Here is a 20,490-nt window from a genome sequence, read left to right as displayed (position 1 = left end):
GGAGAGAGAGAGGGGAGGAATCTGTCGGAAAGGGAAAAGAGAGAGTTGCATTTAAATATCGAGCTAATTTTAGGTAGGCCCCAGTGAGATTTGAACCCACGACCCCTGGTTTACTAGACCAGTGCTCTAACCCCTGAGCTATGGAGCCACCTGCTCTGGGTTATGGGTCATTCCCCAGTTAGTGCTGTGTGTTTGAAGAATGAGGAGGGGTCAATGAAACGCTCAGATTGTGTCTCATCCCCCAGACACTTGCCTCCGTCTCTTCTAATATTCGCCTCTCAACATCGATATATCGGGTCTTTCACATAGTAAAACATCCCAAGGCAACTCAGTCACACTCTGCCCCAATCTCTCTGTCTCTCTGTCTCTCTCTCTCTTTCTCTCTCAATCTCTCTGTCTCTCCATCTCCCTGTCTCTCTCATTCTCTGTCTGTTACTTTGTCTCTCACTCTCTCTCTCTCTCTGTGTCTCTCTCACCTGTAAGGGTACACCTATTTTTCTTGGAACAAGGCACAGGAAGAGACCACGAACAAACTGTTTTAAAGTAAAAACGTTTGGACTACCTGGGAGGGGGAAGGCAAGTGGTGACACATCACCCATTAAAAGCAATGGTTGAGGTCAAGGACTGAACTTGGTTATACAAACAAACAAAGAGATTGATACTGTCTATCCGGGGAGTCCCACAGTTGATTGGCCACAGGGGGTAACACAGTTCCCCCCAGAGACTACAGGTCTGCAAGAAAACAGGACTATAAAGGACCCAAGGAAAGGCACATTTTTGGATAACAGGGCATTAAGGATAAGGAGTTATCTTTTGCACTGTCGACTCCGTGTGCAAATTAGTAGCCAGTCAAACTCCTCAGCACAGCCAGTTAAACAAATCACTGCATCGATCCAGATGCATTCATTGGACACCAGCCCAGCAGGGAACTTATTCTTACTGTGGATATAAATATCACCATCATCGGCAGTCCCTCGGAATCGAGTAAGACTTGCTTCAACTCTAAAAGTGAGTTCTCAGCTGGTTGAACAGTCTAATACTGGAATTACCGTCCCTGTCACAGGTGGGACAGATAGTTGTTGAGGGAAGGGGAGGGTGGGACTGGTTTGCCGCACGCTCCTTCCGCTGCCTGCGCTTGGTTTCTGCATGCTCTCGGCGACGAGACTCGAGGTGCTCAGCACCCTCCCGGATGCACTTCCTCCACTTAGGGCGGGACTGGTCTTTGGGCCAGGGACTCCCAGGTGTCGGTGGGGATGTTGCACTTTATCAGGGAGGGTTTGAGGGTGGTCCCTGTAACGTTTCCTCTGCCCACCTTTGTCTCGCTTGCCGTGTGGGAGTTCCGATTCGAGCACTTGCTTTGGGGAGTCTCGTGTCTGGGGACCATGCGGACAATGTGGCCCTGTCCAGCGGAGCTGGTCAAGCAGGAAGGAGCAGGAAGGTACACAAGCAGGAGGTGGAAAGATGAAGCAAAATGACAAACAGAGAGACAGAAGGAGACGAAAGGAAGAGGCGCTGCAGAGAACGGACAGAAGGAGAACCGACCGGTCACGGAACCAACAACCACAAACCTACAATAACTACAGCCAGGAATGGCGATTGTATGTCTTCAGTCGATTTCTCTCAGCAGTCTCGTCCTGTAGTTTTTAGTCGGTTTTTTGTTGTGTAATAAAACGGACCCTGTCTTAAGCCTAAAATTTTGTTCCATGTGTTGTCCTCTCCCCACTAGAAGTTCCGAAGTCTAACAATCAGTGAACAACACACACCCCGACACACTCTCTCTCTGTCTCTCAAGGGGGAAGGGTAGAGAGAGAGAGGAGGGAGGGGAGAGAGAGGAAGAATGGCAGAGGGTGAAAAGGGTAAAGGGAAAGTGAGAAAGAGAGGGGACGGGGAGAGGGAGGGGGAATGGGAGAGAAAGAAAGAGAGAAAGAGGGGGAAAGGGAGAAAGGCAGAGAGGATGGGTAGAGAAAGAGGGGGAAGGAAAGACAGAGAAAGAGGAGAGTGGGAAGGGTGAGAAAGACAGTGTAAGGGAGGAAGCAGGACTGGGAGAGAGAAAGGGGAAGGAGAGTGAACGGAACGAGAGAGAAATATAAAGGGTAGTGACGGGGAAGGCAGAGAGAGAGGAATCGAGAGCCTGCAGTTCCAGGGTCTGTCTTGGAGCTGTTTAATATTTATAATTAAAGTCCTTGTTAATTGGCAGTGAATTTAAATACTGAGCATCCCCAGTGAGATTTGAACCTACAACCCCTGGTTTACTAGACCAGTGCTCTAACCCCTGAGCTATGGAGCCACCTGCTTTGGGCTGTGGGTCATTCCCCAGTTAGTGCTGTGTGTTTGAAGAATGAGGAGGGGTCAGTGAAACGCTCAGATTGTGTTTCATCCCCCAGACTCCTGCCTCCGTCTCTTCAATATTCGCCTCTCAACATCGATATATCGGGTCTTTCACGTAGTAAAACATCCCAAGGCAACTCAGTCACACTCTGTCCCAATCTCTCTGTCTCTCTGTCTCTCTCTCATTCTCTGCCTCTCTCTCTCTCTCCGTGTCTCCCTCACTTTTTCTCTGCTTCTGGATGGGGAAGGGGAGAGAGAAAAGGAGAGGGAAAGAGATAGAGGGGAAGGAGTGAGAGAGATAGGGGGAAGGGGAAAGAGAAAAAAGGAACCTGTTGTTCCAGGGTCGGTTTTGGAGCTGGTTAATATTTATAATTAAAGCCCTTGTTAATTGACCATGAATTTAAATACTGAGCTAATTTTGAGTAAGCCCAAGTAAGATTTGAACCCACGACTACTGGTTTAACAAGACCACAGCTCTAACCCCTGAGTTATGGAGCCACCTGCCTTGGCCTGGCTCTCTGTGTCTCTCTCTCTCGTTCTCTCTGTCTCTCACTTTCTCTCTGTCTCTCGAGAGGGAAGGGGAGAGAGGAGGAAAGGGAGAAAGAGAGGGGTTAAGGGAGAGAGGGAGGGGAGAGATAGAGGGGGAAGGCGAGAGAGAATGGTATGGTGAGGGAGTGGGGGAAAGAGAGGGGGAAGGGAAACATAGAAACATAGACATAGAAACATAGAAACATGGAAAATAGGTGCAGGAGCAGGCCATACGGCCCTTCGAGCCTGCACCACCATTCAATGAGTTCATGGCTGATCATGCAACTTCAGTACCCCATTCCTGCTTTCTCGCCATACCCCTTGATCCCCCTAGTAGTAAGGACTACATCTAACTCCTTTTTGAATATATTTAGTGAATTGGCCTCAACTACTTTCTGTGGTAGAGAATTCCACAGGTTCACCATTCTCTGGGTGAAGAGGTTTCTCCTCATCTCGGTCCTAAATGGCTTACCCCTTATCCTCAGACTGTGACCCCTGGTTCTGGACTTCCCCAACATTGGGAACATTCTTCCTGCATCTAACCTGTCTAAACCCGTCAGAATTTTAAACGTTTCTATGAGATCCCCTCTCATTCTTCTGAACTCCACTGAATACAAGCCCAGTTGATCCAGTCTTTCTTGATATGTCAGTCCCGCCATCCCGGGAATCAGTCTGGTGAACCTTCTCTGCATTCCCTCAATAGCAAGAATGTCCTTCCTCAAGTTAGGAGACCAAAACTGTCCATAATATTCCAGGTGTGGCCTCACCAATGCCCTGTACAACTGTAGTAACACCTCCCTGCCCCTGTACTCAAATCCCCTCGCTATGAAGGCCAACATGCCATTTGCTTTCTTAACCGCCTGCTGCACCTGCATGCCAACCTTCAATGACTGATGTACCATGACACCCAGGTCTCGTTGCACCTCCCCTTTTCCTAATCTGTCACCATTCAGATAATAGTCTGTCTCTCTGTTTTTAACCACCAAAGTGGATAACCTCACATTTATCCACATTATACTTCATCTGCCATGCATTTGCTCACTCACCTAACCTATCCAAGTCACTCTGCAGCCTCATAGCATCCTCCTCGCAGCTCACACCGCCACCCAACTGAGTGTCATCCGCAAATTTGGAGAGACTACATTTAATCCCCTCGTCTAAATCATTAATGTACAATGTAAACAGCTGGGGCCCCAGCACAGAACCTTGCAGTACCCCACTAGTCACTGCCTGCCATTCTGAAAAGTACCCATTTACTCCTACTCTTTGCTTCCTGTCTGACAACCAGTTCTCAATCCACGTCAGCACACTACCCCCAATCCCATGTGCTTTAACTTTGCACATGGGATTGGGGTAGTGTGCTGAGAGGGGAAAGGGATGATAGACAGAGAGGGGAGTGGAGAATGAGAAGGGAGGGGCGAAGGGGAGAGCAAGAGGTGGTCGTGAGAGGGGAAGGAGTGACAGAGAGAGAGGGTGAAGAGAGAGTGAAGGGTAAGGAAGGGAGAGGGGAGAGAGAAGGAGGGGGTTGGAGAGAGATAGAGGTGGAAGGAAAAGGGGAGGTGCAAAGAGATCTGGGTGTCATGGTACATCAGTCATTGAAGGTTGGCATGCAGGTACAGCAGGCGGTTAAGAAAGCAAATGGCATGTTGGCCTTCATAGCGAAGGGATCTGTGTACAAGGGCAGGGAGGTGTTGCTACAATTGTACAGGGCCTTGGTGAGGCCACACCTGGAGTATTGTGTACAGTTTTGGTCTCCTAACCTGAGGAAGGACATTCTTGCTATTGAGGGAGTGCAGCGAAGGTTCACCAGACTGATTCCCGGGATGGCGAGACTGACCTATCAAGAAAGACTGGATCAACTGGGCTTGTATTCACTGGAGTTCAGAAGAATGAGAGGGGACCTCATCGAAACGGTTAAATTCTGACGGGGTTAGACAGGTTTGATGCAGGAAGAATGTTCCCAATGTTGGGGAAGTCCAGAACCAGGGGACACAGTCTAAGGATAAGGGGGAAGCCATTTAGGACCGAGATGAGGAGGAATTTCTTCACCCAGAGAGTGGTGAACCTGTGGAATTCTCTACCACAGAAAGTTGTTGAGGCCAATTCACTAAATATATTCAAAAAGGAGTTAGATGAAGTCCTTACTACTAGGGGAATCAAGGGGTATGGTGAGAAAGCAGGAATGGGGTACTGAAGTTGCATGTTCAGCCATGAACTCATTGAATTGCGGTGCAGGCTAGAAGGGCCGAATGGCCTACTCCTGCACCTATTTTCTATGTTTCTATGTTTCTATGAGAGGAAGGGGAGGGGAGGAAGGGGGAGAGAAAGGGGGAGTGAGAAAGGGGGAAGGAGAGTGAGTGGAGGAGAGAGAGAGAGAGCGGGACACAGGAGAGACAGTGGAGGAAAGAAATGGAGCGGGGGAACGGGAGAGGATGGGTACAGAGGGACGAAAATAGAGAGGGGGAAGGGGAGAGAGAGGAAGTGGAGAGTGGGAAGGGAGGGAGAGAGACAGGGGAAGGGGGGAAAGGGAGACAGGGAGAGGGGGGAAATGGGGACAGGGAGAGGCGGGGAAGGAGAGCGAGAGAAGAAAAATAAAAGGCAGTGATGGGGAAGTCAGAGAGAGAGATCAAGAGCCTGCAGTTTGAGGGTTGGTCTTGGAGCTGTTTAATATTTATAATTTATCCCCTTGTTAATTGATGGTGAATTTAAATAATGAGTGAACTTTGAGTAGGCCCCAGTCAGATTTGAACTCATGACCCCTGGTTTAGTAGACCAGTGCTCTAACCCCTGAGCTACGGAGCCAGCTCTGCTGGAAAAGACCGGGGAAGGAGCAGGAAAGAGAGTGGAAGGGAAAAGAGAGAGTGGAAGGGAAAAGAGAGAGGGGAAGGAATGAGAGAGAGGGGAAGGAATGAGAGAGAGGGGAAGGAATGAGAGAGAGGGGAAGGAATGAGAGAGAGGGGAAGGAATGAGAGAGAGGGGAAGGAATGAGAGAGAGGGGAAGGAATGAGAGAGAGGGGAAGGAATGAGAGAGAGGGGAAGGAATGAGAGAGAGGGGAAGGAATGAGAGAGAGGGGAAGGAATGAGAGAGAGGGGAAGGGGAGAGAGAGAGGGGGGAATGGGAGAGAGAGAGGGGAAGGGGAGAGAGAGGGGGAAGGGGAGAGAGAGAGGGGAGAGAGAGGGAAAGGAAAGAGAGGCAGGGGAAGGGGTGAGAGAGAGAGGGGGAAAGGGGAGAGAGAGAGATAAGAAGAGAGAGGGGAAGGGGAGAAAGAGAGGAGAGAGAGAGGGGGAAGGGGAAAGAGGGAGGGGAAGGGCGGGATTGTTTCGTCGCGCCTTCTCGTCTCGCACCATCTCGGTAACGTTGACAGAAGGGTGCGTTTGTCTGGTCGATCACCCCAATGAGAAGGGGAGAGAGAGTGTGGAAGGGAGGGAGAGAGAGGAAGGCGTGAGAGAGGGAAGGGGAGAGAGGGGAAGGGGAGAGAGGGGGGGAAGGAGAGAGAGGAAGGACGCAGGGGAGAGAGAGGGAGAAGGGGAGAATCTGAAAGGAAAGAGGAGAGGGAGAGGAGAGAGGGGGAATGGGAAAGGGAGGAGGGAGAGGGAGAGTGAAAAGGCAGAGGTGGAAGGGGAGAGAGGGTGGAGAGAGGGAGAAAGGAAGAGAGGGGGAAGGAGAGAGGGTGAGGCGATAGGCGGGGAATGAGTGAGAGACGGGGAAAGCGAGATCGTGGGAAAAAAGATGTAGAAGTGGGAGAGAGTGTCTCAGAGAGACAAGCCTGCTGTTCCAGGGTCGGTCTCGGAGCTGGTTAATATTTATAATTAAACGCTTGTTCGTTAATGGTGAATTTAAATATTAAGCTAATTTTGAGCAGACCCCAGTGAGATTAAGCCTAAAGTTGAGATCCATGTGTTGTCCTCTCCCGACTCTAAGTTCCGAGGTCTAACAATCAGTGAACAACACACACCCTGACATACACACTCTCTCTGTCTCTCGAGGGAAGGGTAGCAAGAGAGAGGGGACAGAGAGGAAGAAAGGAAGGGAAAAGAGAGAGGGGGAAGGGGAGAGAGAGGGGAAGGGGAGAGAGTGAGGAAGGGGAGAGAGAGGGAGAAGGGGAAGAGAGGGAGAAGAGCAGAGTCTAAAAGGAACGGGAACAGAAAGAGGGGGTGGAGGGGAGAGATGAGAGGGGAGAGTGAAAAGGCAGAAGGGGAGAGAGGGAGGAGAGGAGGAAGGGTCGGGGAAAGAGCTGGGGGGAAGGTGGAAGGGAGAGTGGGTGCAGAGAGCGACGGCCACATTCCAGGATCGAATCTAAAACAAATATTTGTGCTCTCAGACTGGATATGAAGAAGACTTGTAATATATCCTTATTATACAGTATAAATGCACTAGAGGCCCATACTTAAGAGAAGGTCACTCTGTGACCAGTTACCTTTATTACCAACACCTCAAGTGATGAAGGTGGGTGGAACTTCCCCTTTTATACCTGAAAGTCCAGGTTAGGAGTGTCTCCCACAAGCTCACCCCCTTGTGGTCAATGTTCTCAAGGTGTACAACTTAGGTCAGCTTTTTCATGGGTTACAATGATAGTTGAATACATGACATCACCTCCCCCCCAAAATCTTATTGGGATCACAGGTTAAGTCTCTCTGGTGATTTACACTCCCTTGTAGAGTGAGGAGGATCACCCTTCATTTGGCAGTGTTCGCTTCTTCTTCCAGCTCATTGGCCACGAAGTATTGGTCAAGTCATTCCACGAAGGTTTTCCAATCTTCACCCTCCGAAAATTTCTCCAGGATGCTCACAGTTCTCCACATTGTTGCATTGGGGTCCGTCATCTGTACCTCGTCGCCTGTTGTTATGTCTTGAACAAAGAGTCAGACTAGATGCTGCGAGCTCAAAGTAAGTGTGACCGTAGTCCTGTATTGCAGATCTCAGAGTGCCTCTCCAGCCTGTGTGGCCTCCTTATATACAGGTGCTCCCAAGGGATTGTGGGATCACTTTGGACTCCAGGGGATAAGCCCTCTGGTGGTTAGACATGGTAATTACAGGTTTACATACATAACAGAAGGAGTGAGAGAGAGGCGGAAGGGGAGAGAGTGGGGAAGAGGAGAGAGTGGGGAAGGAGTGAGAGAGAGGGGGAAGGGGAAAGAGTGGGGAAGGATCGAGAGAGGGAGGAAGAGAGAGGGAATGGGGAGCGAGAGAGGGGAGGCGAAAGAGAGGGAGGAGAAGGGGAGAGAGTGGGGAAGGGGAGAGAGGGGGAGGAAGAGAGAGGGAAAGGGGAAATAGAGGGAGGGGATGGGGAGAGAGAGTGGAAGGGGGAGCGAGAGGGGAAGGTGTGAGTGAGGGAAGGGGAGAGAGTGGCAAAGAAAAGAGGGTGAGGCGAGGGAGGGGGAAGGGGGAGAGGGGAATGAGTGAGAGACGGGGAAAGCGAGATCGCAGGAAAGGGAGAGAGGGGTAAAAAGATATAGAGCGGGTCGTGATGGGGAAGGGAGAGAGAGATTTGGAAGGGAAGAGAGAGTATAAGAGAGACGAGAAGAGGAGAGGGGAAAGGGAGAGAGAAAAGTGAAGGAGTGAGAGAGAGGGGGGAAGGAGCGAGAGAGAGGGTAACGAGTGTGTAAGAGCGGGAAGGGGATAGAGAGAGGGAGGAGAAAGAGGAGAAAGCAGAGGGTGAGAGAGGGGAATGAGTGAGAGATGGGGAAAGCGAGATAAAAATGTAGAACAGATTGTGCAGATGTGGAGGGCAGAGATTGATTTGGAGCCTGTTATTCCAGAGTCCATCTCGGAGCTGTTTAATATTTATAATTAAACCCCTTGTTAATTAATGGTGAATTTAAATACTGAGGCAATTTTGAATAGGTCCACAGTGAGATTTGAACCCACGACCCCTGGTTTACTAGACCATTGCTCTAACCCCTGAGCTATGGAACCACCTGCCCTGGGCTGTGGGTCATTCCCCAGTTAGTGCTGTGTGTTTGAAGAATGAGGAGGGGTCAGTGAAACGCTCAGATTGTGTCTCATCCCCCAGACTCCTCAACATCGATATATCGGGTCTTTCATGTAGTAAAACATCCCAAGGCAACTCAGTCACACTCTGCCTCAATCTCTCTGTCTCTCTCACTCTCTCTCTGTCTTTCTGTCTCTCCGTCACTCTCTCTCTGGCTCTCTGTCGCTCTCAATCTCACTCTCTAACTTTCTCTCGCTCCTATTTATTATGTGATTATGTTTGCCGCACGCTCCTTCCGCTGCCTGCGCTTGGTGTCTGCACGCTCTCGGCGACGAGACTCGAGGTGCTCAGCGCTCTCCCGGATGCACTTCCTCCACTTCGGGCGGGACTGGTCTTTGGGCCAGGGACTCCCAGGTGTCGGTGGGGATGTTGCATTTTATCAAGGGAGGCTTTGAGGGTCTGTCCCTGTAACGTTTCCTCTGCCCATCTTTGTCTCGCTTGCCGTGTGGGAGTTCCGATTCGAGCGCTTGCTTTGGGGAGTCTCGTGTCTGGGGACCATGCGGACAATGTGGCCCTGCCCAGCGGAGCTGGTCAAGCAGGAAGGAGCAGGAAGGTACACAAGCAGGAGGTAGAAAGATGAAGCAAAAGGACAAACAGTGAGACAGAAGGAGACGAAAGGAAGAGGTGCTGCAGAGAACGGATAGAAGGAGAACCGACCGGTCACGGAACCAACAACCACAAATCTACAATAACTACAGCCAGGAATGGCGATTGTATGTCTTCAGTCGATTTCTCTCAGCAGTCTCGTCCTGTAGTTTTTAGTCGGTTTTTTGTTGTGTAATAAAACGGACCCTGGGTTAAGCCTAAAATTTTGTTCCATGTGTTGTCCTCTCCCCACTAGAAGTTCCGATGTCTAACAATCAGTGAACAACACACACCCCGACACACTCTCTCTCTGTCTCTCAAGGGGGAAGGGTAGAAAGAGAGAGGAGGGAGGGGAGAGAGAGGAAGAAAGGCAGAGGGTGAAAAGGGTAAAGGGAAAGTGAGAAAGAGAGATGGGTAGAGATAGAGGGGGAAAGGAAAGACAGAGGAAGTGGAGAGTGGGAAGGGTGAGAAAGACAGTGTAAGGGAGGAAAGGGGACTGGGAGAGAGAAAGGGGAAGGAGAGTGAACGGAACGGAGAGAGAGTGGAGAGCACCAGTTCCCACTGTCACAGGACGGGAGAGTGGAGAGCACCAGTTCCCACTGTCACAGGACAGCGAGTGGAGAGCACCAGTTCCCACTGTCACAGGACGGGAGAGTGGAGAGCACCAGTTCCCACTGTCACAGGACGGGAGAGTGGAGATCACCAGTTCCCACTGTCACAGGACAGAGAGTGGAGAACACCAGTTCCAACTGTCACAGGACAGAGAGTGGAGAGCACCAGTTCCCACTGTCACAGGACGGGAGAGTGGAGAGCACTAGTTCCCACTGTCACAGGACAGAGAGTGGAGAGCACCAGCTCCCACTGTCACAGGACAGAGAGTGGAGAACACCAGTTCCCACTGTCACAGGACAGAGAGTGGAGAGCACCAGTTCCCACTGTCGCAGGACAGAGTGGAGAACACCAGTTCCCACTGTCACAGGACAGAGAGTGGAGAGCACCAGTTCCCACTGTCACAGGACAGAGAGTGGAGAGCACCAGTTCCCACTGTCACAGGACAGAGAGTGCAGAGCACCAGTTCCCACTGTCACAGGACAGAGAGTGGAGAACACCAGTTCCCACTGTCACAGGACAGAAAGTGGAGAGCACCAGTTCCCACTGTCACAGGACAGAGAGTGGAGAACACCAGTTCCCACTGTCACAGGACAGAGAGTGGAGAGCACCAGTTCCCACTGTCACAGGACAGAGAGTGGAGAGCACCAGTTCCCACTGTCACAGGACAGAGAGTGGAGAGCACCAGTTCCCACTGTCACAGTACAGAGAGTGGAGAGCACCAGTTCCCACTGTCACAGGACAGAGAGTGGAGAGCACCAGTTCCCACTGTCACAGGACAGAGAGTGGAGAGCACCAGTTCCCACTGTCACAGGACAGAGAGTGGAGAACACCAGTTCCCACTGTCACAGGACAGAGAGTGGAGAACACCAGTTCCCACTGTCACAGGACAGAGAGTGGAGAGCACCAGTTCCCACTGTCACAGGACAGAGAGTGGAGAGCACCAGTTCCCACTGTCACAGGACGGGAGAGTGGAGAGCACCAGTTCTCACTGTCACAGGACAGAGAGTGGAGAACACCAGTTCCCACTGTCACAGGACAGAGAGTGGAGAGCACCAGTTCCCACTGTCACAGGACAGAGAGTGGAGAACACCAGTTCCCACTGTCACAGGACCGGAGAGTGGAGAACACCAGTTCCCACTGTCACATGACAGAGAATGGAGAGCACCAGTTCCCACTGTCACAGGACAGAGAGTGGAGTGCACCAGTTCCCACTGTCACAGGACGGGAGAGTGGAGAGCACCAGTTCCCACTGTCACAGGACAGAGAGTGGAGAGCACCAGTTCCCACTGTCACAGGACAGAGAGTGGAGAACACCAGTTCCCACTGTCACAGGACAGAGAGTGGAGAGCACCAGTTCCCACTGTCACAGGACAGAGAGCGGAGAACACCAGTTCCCACTGTCACAGGACAGAGAGTGGAGAGCACCAGTTCCCACTGTCACAGGACAGAGAGTGGAGAGCACCAGTTCCCACTGTCACAGGACAGAGAGTGGAGAGCACCAGTTCCCACTGTCACAGGACAGAGAGTGGAGAACACCAGTTCCCACTGTCACAGGACAGAGAGTGGAGAGCACCAGTTCCCACTGTCACAGGCCGGGGAGTGGAGAGCACCAGTTCTCACTGTCACAGGACAGAGAGTGGAGAGCACCAGTTCCCACTGTCACAGGACGGGAGAGTGGAGAGCACCAGTTCCCACTGTCACAGGACAGAGAGTGGAGAGCACCAGTTCCCACTGTCACAGGACGGGAGAGTGGAGAGCACCAGTTCCCACTGTCACAGGACAGAGAGTGGAGAGCACCAGTTCCCACTGTCACAGGACAGAGAGTGGAGAGCACCAGTTCCCACTGTCTCAGGACAGAGAGTGGAGAACACCAGTTCCAACTGTCACAGGACGGGAGAGTGGAGAGCACCAGTTCTCACTGTCACAGGACAGAGAGTGGAGAACAACAGTTCAAACTGTCACAGGATAGAGAGTGGAGAACACCAGTTCCCACTGTCACAGGACAGAGAGTGGAGAGCACCAGTTCCCACTGTCACAGGACGGGAGAGTGGAGAGCACCAGTTCTCACTGTCACAGGACAGAGAGTGGAGAACACCAGTTCAAACTGTCACAGGACAGAGAGTGGAGAACACCAGTTCCCACTGTCACAGGACAGAGAGTGGAGAGCACCAGTTCCCACTGTTACAGGACAGAGAGTGGAGAACACCAGTTCCCACTGTCACAGGACCGGAGAGTGGAGAACACCAGTTCCCACTGTCACAGGACAGAGAATGGAGAGCACCAGTTCCCACTGTCACAGGACAGAGAGTGGAGAGCACCAGTTCCCACTGTCACAGGACGGGGGAGTGGAGAGCACCAGTTCCCACTGTCACAGGACAGAGAGTGGAGAGCACCAGTTCCCACTGTCACAGGACAGAGAGTGGAGAACACCAGTTCCCACTGTCACAGGACAGAGAGTGGAGAGCACCAGTTCCCACTGTCACAGGACAGAGAGTGGAGAGCACCAGTTCCCACTGTTACAGGACAGAGAGTGGAGAACACCAGTTCCCACTGTCACAGGACCGGAGAGTGGAGAACACCAGTTCCCACTGTCACAGGACAGAGAATGGAGAGCACCAGTTCCCACTGTCACAGGACAGAGAGTGGAGAGCACCAGTTCCCACTGTCACAGGACGGGAGAGTGGAGAGCACCAGTTCCCACTGTCACAGGACAGAGAGTGGAGAGCACCAGTTCCCACTGTCACAGGACAGAGAGTGGAGAACACCAGTTCCCACTGTCACAGGACAGAGAGTGGAGAGCACCAGTTCCCACTATCACAGGACAGAGAGTGGAGAACACCAGTTCCCACTGTCACAGGACAGAGAGTGGAGAGCACCAGTTCCCACTGTCACAGGAGAGAGAGTGGAGAGCACCAGTTCCCACTGTCACAGGACCGGAGAGTGGAGAGCACCAGTTCCCACTGTCACAGGATGGGAGAGTGGAGAACACCAGTTCCCACTGTCACAGGACAGAGAGTGGAGAGCACCAGTTCCCACTTTCACAGGACGGGAGAGTGGAGAACACCAGTTCCCACTGTCACAGGAAAGAGAGTGGAGAGCACCAGTTCCCACTGTCACAGGACAGAGAGTGGAGAGCACCAGTTCCCACTGTCACAGGACAGAGAGTGGAGAGCACCAGTTCCCACTGTCACAGGACGGGAGAGTGGAGAGCACCAGTTCCCACTGTCACAGGATGGGAGAGTGGAGAGCACCAGTTCCCACTGTCATAGGACAGAGAGTGCAGAGCACCAGTTCCCACTGTCACAGGACAGGAGAGTGGAGAGCACCAGTTCCCACTGTCACAGGACGGGAGAGTGGAGAACACCAGTTCCCACTGTCACAGGACAGAGAGTGGAGAGCACCAGTTCCCACTGTCACAGGACAGAGAGTGGAGAGCACCAGTTCCCACTGTCACAGGACGGGAGAGTGGAGAGCACCAATTCCCACTGTCACAGGACAGAGAGTGGAGAGCACCATTTCCCACTGTCACAGGACAGAGAGTGGAGAGCACCAGTTCCCACTGTCACAGGACAGAGAGTGGAGAGCACCAGTTCCCACTGTCACAGGATGGGAGAGTGGAGAGCACCAGTTCCCATTGGCACAGGACAGAGAGTGGAGAGCACCAGTTCCCACTGTCACAGGACAGAGAGTGCAGAGCACCAGTTCCCACTGTCACAGGACAGAGAGTGGAGAACACCAGTTCCCACTGTCACAGGACAGAGAGTGGAGAACACCAGTTCCCACTGTCACAGGACAGAGAGTGGAGAACACCAGTTCCCACTGTCACAGGACAGAGAGTGGAGAGCACCAGTTCCCACTGTCACAGGACAGAGAGTGGAGTGCACCAGTTCCCACTGTCACAGGACGGGAGAGTGGAGAGCACCAGTTCCCACTGTCACAGGACAGAGAGTGGAGAACACCAGTTCCCACTGTCACAGGACAGAGAGTGGAGAGCATCAGTTCCCACTGTCACAGGACGGGAGAGTGGAGAGCACCAGTTCTCACTGTCACAGGACAGAGAGTGGAGAACACCAGTTCCCACTGTCACAGGACAGAGAGTGGAGAGCACCAGTTCCCACTGTCACAGGACAGAGAGTGGAGAGCACCAGTTCCCACTCTCACAGGACAGAGAGTGGAGAGCACCAGTTCCCACTGTCACAGGACAGAGAGTGGAGAACACCAGTTCCCACTGTCACAGGACCGGAGAGTGGAGAACACCAGTTCCCACTGTCACAGGACAGAGAATGGAGAGCACCAGTTCCCACTGTCACAGGACAGAGAGTGGAGATCACCAGTTCCCACTGTCACAGGACAGAGAGTGGAGAGCACCAGTTCCCACTGTCACAGGACAGAGAGTGGAGAGCACCAGTTCCCACTGTCACAGGACCGGAGAGTGGAGAACACCAGTTCCCACTGTCACAGGATGGGAGAGTGGAGAGCACCAGTTCCCACTGTCACAGGACAGAGAGTGCAGAGCACCAGTTCCCACTGTCACAGGACAGGAGAGTGGAGAGCACCAGTTCCCACTGTCACAGGTCGGGAGAGTGGAGAACACCAGTTCCCACTGTCACAGGACAGAGAGTGGAGAGCACCAGTTCCCACTGTCACAGGCCGGGAGAGTGGAGAACACCAGTTCCCACTGTCACAGGAAAGAGAGTGGAGAGCACCAGTTCCCACTGTCACAGGACAGAGAGTGGAGAACACCAGTTCCCACTGTCACAGGACAGAGAGTGGAGAGCACCAGTTCCCACTGTCACAGGACAGAGAGTGGAGAGCACCAGTTCCCACTGTCACAGGACCGGAGAGTGGAGAACACCAGTTCCCACTGTCACAGGACAGAGAGTGGAGAACACCAGTTCCCACTGTCACAGGACAGAGAGTGGAGAGCACCAGTTCCCACTGTCACAGGACGGGAGAGTGGAGAGCACCAGTTCTCACTGTCACAGGACAGAGAGTGGAGAACACCAGTTCCCACTGTCACAGGTCAGAGAGTGGAGAGCACCAGTTCCCACTGTCACAGGACAGAGAGTGGAGAACACCAGTTCCCACTGTCACAGGACAGAGAGTGGAGAGCACCAGTTCCCACTGTCACAGGACCGGAGAGTGGAGAACACCAGTTCCCACTGTCACAGGACAGAGAATGGAGAGCACCAGTTCCCACTGTCACAGGACAGAGAGTGGAGAGCACCAGTGCCCACTGTCACAGGACGGGAGAATGGAGAGCACCAGTTCCCACTGTCACAGGACAGATTGGAGAGCACCAGTTCCCACTGTCACAGGACAGAGAGTGGAGAACACCAGTTCCCACTGTCACAGGACAGAGAGTGGAGATCACCAGTTCCCACTGTCACAGGACAGAGAGTGGAGAACACCAGTTCCCACTGTCACAGGACAGAGAGTGGAGAGCACCAGTTCCCACTGTCACAGGACAGAGAGTGGAGAGCACCAGTTCCCACTGTCACAGGACCGGAGAGTGGAAAACACCAGTTCCCACTGTCACAGGATGGGAGAGTGGAGAGCACCAGTTCCCACTGTCACAGGACAGAGAGTGCAGAGCACCAGTTCCCACTGTCACAGGACAGGAGAGTGGAGAGCACCAGTTCCCACTGTCACAGGACGGGAGAGTGGAGAACACCAGTTCCCACTGTCACAGGAAAGAGAGTGGAGAGCACCAGTTCACACTGTCACAGGACAGAGAGTGGAGAGCACCAGTTCCCACTGTCACATGACAGAGAGTGGAGAGCACCAGTTCCCACTGTCACAGGACGGAGAGTGGAGAGCACCAGTTCCCATTGTCACAGGACGGGAGAGTGGAGAGCACCAGTTCCCACTGTCACAGGACGGGAGAGTGGAGAGCACCAGTTCCCACTGTCACAGGACAGAGAGTGGAGAGCACCAGTTCCCACTGTCACAGGACTGAGAGTGGAGAGCACCAGTTCCCACTGTCACAGGACAGAGATTGGAGAACACCAGTTCCCACTGTCACATGAACATCCGGTAGTGCCCGCAAAGGAAGTGGAGTGTGGGAAATTGCACTCTGCTTCTATTGAGGGGTGGTGAGGCCAATTCTGCGTCGGGAGCAGGACTTCCACGCTGTGGGGGGGGGGGGTGCTAAAATTCCCAGCCCAAGAAGGTTACCACCCCCAAGGTTGGGGCCTGTGCTGAGCAATGAATGGAGAATGGGGCATGAGATTGAGGGGCCACATTGCAGCAAAGGTGTGGGAGGGGCAGGGGGCAATGTGTGTTGGACGGTCATGCCTGAGGGCTCTGTGCCTCGGTGCAGGGAGTGTTCGGGACTCTGCACAGATGGCGATTGGTGGATGTGGTGTGGTTGGCTTCGCGGGGGCTGGGTGCTCAACATCCAGGGGTGTTCAGCATTTGGGAAGGATTCTGACAGGACAGGCCGTGTTGGGTGCGGGGGGGAGCGTTCCCAGTGTTGGATGGGTCCGGAGCCTGGGGGACACGCTCTTGGGATGGGGGTGGGCTGTTTGGGAGAGACGTCGGCATTCGGGGAGTTGTTGGCCTGTGGGGTTCCCTGCCGCGGAGAGTTATTGATGCCAGTTCATTGGATATGTTCAGGAGGGAGTTGGATGTGGTTTTTTCGGTTGGGGAGGGTCCGGGGGGTGATCAGCCAGGTATTTAAACACTAAACTAATTTTGAGTAGGCCTCAGCGAGATTTGAACCCATGACCTCTGATTTACTAAACCAGTGCTCGAACCCCTGAGCTGTGGAACCACCTGCTCTGGGAAAGTCAGCGGAAGGAGCAGGAAAGAGAGGGGAAGGGTAAAGAGAGAGTGGAAGGAGTGAGAGAGAGGGGGAAGAGGAGACTGGGAAGAAGTGACAGTGGAAGGGGAGAGAGAGAGAGAGGGGAAGGGGAGAGAGAGAGTGGCAGGGGAGAAATGGGGAAGGAGAGCGGTTGATACGAGTGAGGGAAAGGAGGGCGAGACGGGGAAAGCGAAATCGCGGGAAAAAGAGCTGTGATGGGGAAGGGAAGAATCTGTAGGAAAGAGAGGTATTTAAATACTGAGCTAATTTTGAGTAGGCCCCAGTGAGATTTAAACTCACGACCCCTGGTTTACTGGACCAGTGCTCTAACCCCTGAGCTATGGAACCACCTGCTCTGGTAAATTCAGGGGCAGGAGCAGGAAAGAGAGGGACAGGGAAAAGAGAGAGTGGAAGGTGTTCTGTCTTGAATCAAGAGTCAGATGAGATACTGCAAGCTCAAAGTAAGGTGTGACCTTAGTCCTTTATCACAGGTCTCCAGAGTGCCTCACCAGCCTGTGAGGCTTCCTTAAGTATAGGTGCTCCCAAGGGATTGTGGGATCCCTTGGGACTCCAGGAGATAAGCCCTCTGGTGGTCAGACATGATAATTACAGGTTTACATTCATAACAACACTTCCCCCCCCGCCCCCTGCCCCAAAGTCAATAGTGTAACTATATACAATGTGAGTCGATCTGGGACCTTCCTTGCCCTGGTTGATCGTCTCGGTGCAAATGCTGGTGTTGGTGAATCATTTGCTGGGCCCTCGCTGGGCTGCTGTGCAGCTGGCCTTGCTGGACTGCTGGGGGGTGATGGGTTCTGCTTCGTGGTCAACCGCTGGGTCGGTTGCTACATCTGTGTGTTGGACGGACGGTAGAGTCTGTTGTGGGTTGTTCTGGATAGTCTGTAAATCTCAGTTTGATTTGGTCCAAGTGTTTTCTGTTGGTGAGTACATTTGCGAGTTTGACCACAAACACCCTGCTCCCCTCTTTGGCCAAAACAGTGCCAGCAATCCACTTGGGACCTTGTCCATAGTTCAACACAAATACAGGATCGTTTACTTCAATTTCACGTGACACATTTGTGCGATCACGTTATGTATTCTGTTGAAGCCGCCTGCTCTCTACCTGTTCGTGTAGATCAGGGTGGTCTAACGAGAGCCTTGTCTGAAGTGCTCTTTTCATCAGCAGTTCAGTGGAAGGGACCCCGGTAAGTGAGTGGAGTCTTGTGCGGTAACTGAGCAGGACTGTTTCCCTCTCCTTGCCCTCCCTCCCTCCCCCCACCCTTCCCCCTGCTCTCTCTCCCCCCATCATAAAAGGTTAATAAAACAACATCACTTTGTTCACAGTACTTGTAGCAGCACTTGTGTGCTGAGAGATTTGCTTAGTATTGTCACTGGTGGCAATAAACGCCTGGGCTATCGCTATGGCCTTACTCAAGGTTGGGGTCTCTATCGTCAAAAGTTTGCGAAGTTTTATTTCATGGTCAATGCCAAGTACAAAGAAATCCCTGAGCATGCGCTCCAAATGTCCTTCAAATTCGCAATGTCCTGCAAGGCCCCTTAGCTCGGCGACATAGCTCGCCACTTCCTGGCCTGTCATCCCAGGGAAGCTGGAGGCTATTGGCCTCATGCTCCTGGTGTTGGCCCTGGGGGCCATGGGGCTGTAGGGCTGGTCTGGTGCAGGTTACCATTGGTGGTGGCTGGGCTGCCCATTGACCACTTGTCCCTGTCGTGGGACTGCTCCCACTGCCTGTGTGTGTGTCCTGCAAGGTGCATCACATTAGTTCCAAAGGTCCAGGCTACATGGTCAGGTAGCCTGCTGGACCTGGGGGTCTCCCACAGGGGCATTCCATTGGCATCAGCATGGTCCCTGTAGGACTCAATGTCCTTTACCGGTATACATGACACCTTGGCTCTGATCACGCATAGTCGAGCTTGCATTATGCATTCTAGCATTTGCATCACTTTTGGGTGTCCTGGTTTCAACAGACATGGTTACATTAGGCATTTCACAATCTCTATCATTACTGTTAAGCATAACAAACTTGTTCTTAACCTGCATTCATCTCATTAGTCACATTAGTTATACCAGCATCACAATTCATGGTTACATTGCACACATTTCCATTCTTGCACCCTTGAATTGCATCTTTAGCTTTAAAGTCCGTGTACTCAAATAGTTGGAACTGCCCCTTGAAATTTTTTTGGTTACCGGTCTCCTTTAAGGGAGCTTTCAAATCCGATTGGCCGCTCGATGTCATGTGCTGCTTCTCCATGTTGACTCGTAACATGGAGGAGGTCTGCTGCCTGTTGCTTGTGATGCTGCAGCCATTTTGTGGTGCTCTTTTCTTCCACATGCTTGTGGTGCTGCAGCCATTTTGTGGTGCTCTTTTCTTCCACATGCTTGTGGTGCTGCAGCCATTTTGTGGTGCTCTTGTCTTCCACATGCTTGTGGTGCTGCAGCCATTTTGTGGTGCTCTTTTCTCCCACGTGCTTGTGGTGCTGCTGCCATTTTGTGGTGCTCTTGTCTTCCACATGCTTGTGGTGCTGCAGCCATTTTGTGGTGCTCTTTTCTTCCACATGCTTGTGGTGCTGCAGCCATTTTGTGGTGCTCTTGTCTTCCACGTGCTTGTGGTGCTGCAGCCATTTTGTGGTGCTCTTTTCTCCCACGTGCTTGTGGTGCTGCAGCCATTTTGTGGTGCTCTTGTCTTCCACGTGCTTGTGGTGCTGCAGCCATTTTGTGGTGCTCTTTTCTTCCACATGCTTGTGGTGCTGCAGCCATTTTGTGGTGCTCTTTTCTCCCACATGCTTGTGGTGCTGCAGCCATTTTGTGGTCTTGCTGCAGGCAGGAGGCGGTGCTCTTTTCCTCCACAGCACCACTTCGCCTGATGTGGACCCGGTTCATCCAATTCCTGCCCAGCAGCGTGGGACCGTCGCCGGCTACAATCCACAGGTGGAGTTTGTGTAACACACCGCCCTGGGAGACCTGGACATCTACAGTCCCTGTAACGTTCCCTCTGCCCACCTTCGGGTCATTTGCCGTGTTGGAGTTCCGAGTAGAGCGCTTGCTTTGGGAGTCTCGTGTCTGGGGCATGCAGACTATGTGGCCTGCCCAGCAGATAGCTCTTGGTCGGCCGGCGCGGACACGATGGGCCAAAATGGCCTCCTTCCCTGCTGTAAGTTTCTATGAGTCGGTGATATATCGGTGTCTCTGAGACTGGATGTGGAAAAGGTGGGATACAGACTGGGAGTGGGAAGTGAAAGTACTGTGGGCAGATTGTAAAGTGCGGAGTGAGCGGTTCCTGTTAATGGTGTCGGCCTGTCGCTGATTGACGGTCAATTCAGTAACAGAAGCCAAAATTGAGTAGGCCCTAGTGAGATTTGAACTCACGACCCCTGGTTTACAAGACCAGTGCTCTAACCCCTGAGCTATGGAGCCACCTGCTCTAGGACAGACAGGGGAAGGAGCAGGAAAGAGAGGGGAAGGGAAAAGAGAGCGTGGAAGGAGTGAGAGAGAGAGGAAAGGGAACAAGAGGGAGGGAAAGGAGAGAGAGAGAGGGGAAGGGGAGAGGGAGCGTGGAAGGGGAGAGCGAGACGAGAAGGATTGAGAAAGGGAAGGGTAGAGAGAGGGGGGGGATGGGA

At 52.6% G+C, this 20,490-nt stretch overlaps 5 non-coding genes across 5 annotated transcripts; all 5 read right to left on the bottom strand.

Annotated features, from left to right (window-relative positions):
- Positions 1–75: 75 nt before the first annotated feature.
- trnat-agu (transfer RNA threonine (anticodon AGU)) lies at positions 76–148 on the bottom strand. Its single transcript has one exon. It is a non-coding gene; the product is annotated as a tRNA-Thr (tRNA).
- Positions 149–5,585: 5,437 nt separating this feature from the next.
- trnas-acu (transfer RNA serine (anticodon ACU)) lies at positions 5,586–5,658 on the bottom strand. The gene has a single exon. It is a non-coding gene; the product is annotated as a tRNA-Ser (tRNA).
- A 3,041-nt stretch (positions 5,659–8,699) lies between these two features.
- On the bottom strand, positions 8,700–8,773 carry trnat-agu (transfer RNA threonine (anticodon AGU)). Its single transcript has one exon. It is a non-coding gene; the product is annotated as a tRNA-Thr (tRNA).
- Positions 8,774–17,126: 8,353 nt separating this feature from the next.
- On the bottom strand, positions 17,127–17,199 carry trnat-agu (transfer RNA threonine (anticodon AGU)). The gene has a single exon. It is a non-coding gene; the product is annotated as a tRNA-Thr (tRNA).
- A 3,015-nt stretch (positions 17,200–20,214) lies between these two features.
- On the bottom strand, positions 20,215–20,287 carry trnat-ugu (transfer RNA threonine (anticodon UGU)). Its single transcript has one exon. It is a non-coding gene; the product is annotated as a tRNA-Thr (tRNA).
- Positions 20,288–20,490: the final 203 nt, after the last annotated feature.

This window comes from Pristiophorus japonicus, unplaced genomic scaffold (genome assembly GCF_044704955.1).
Source record: "Pristiophorus japonicus isolate sPriJap1 unplaced genomic scaffold, sPriJap1.hap1 HAP1_SCAFFOLD_1027, whole genome shotgun sequence".
Taxonomy (NCBI): Eukaryota; Metazoa; Chordata; class Chondrichthyes; family Pristiophoridae; genus Pristiophorus; species Pristiophorus japonicus.
Note: the sequence above shows the minus strand (reverse complement) of the source record. Positions and strands in the feature narration are given on the sequence as shown.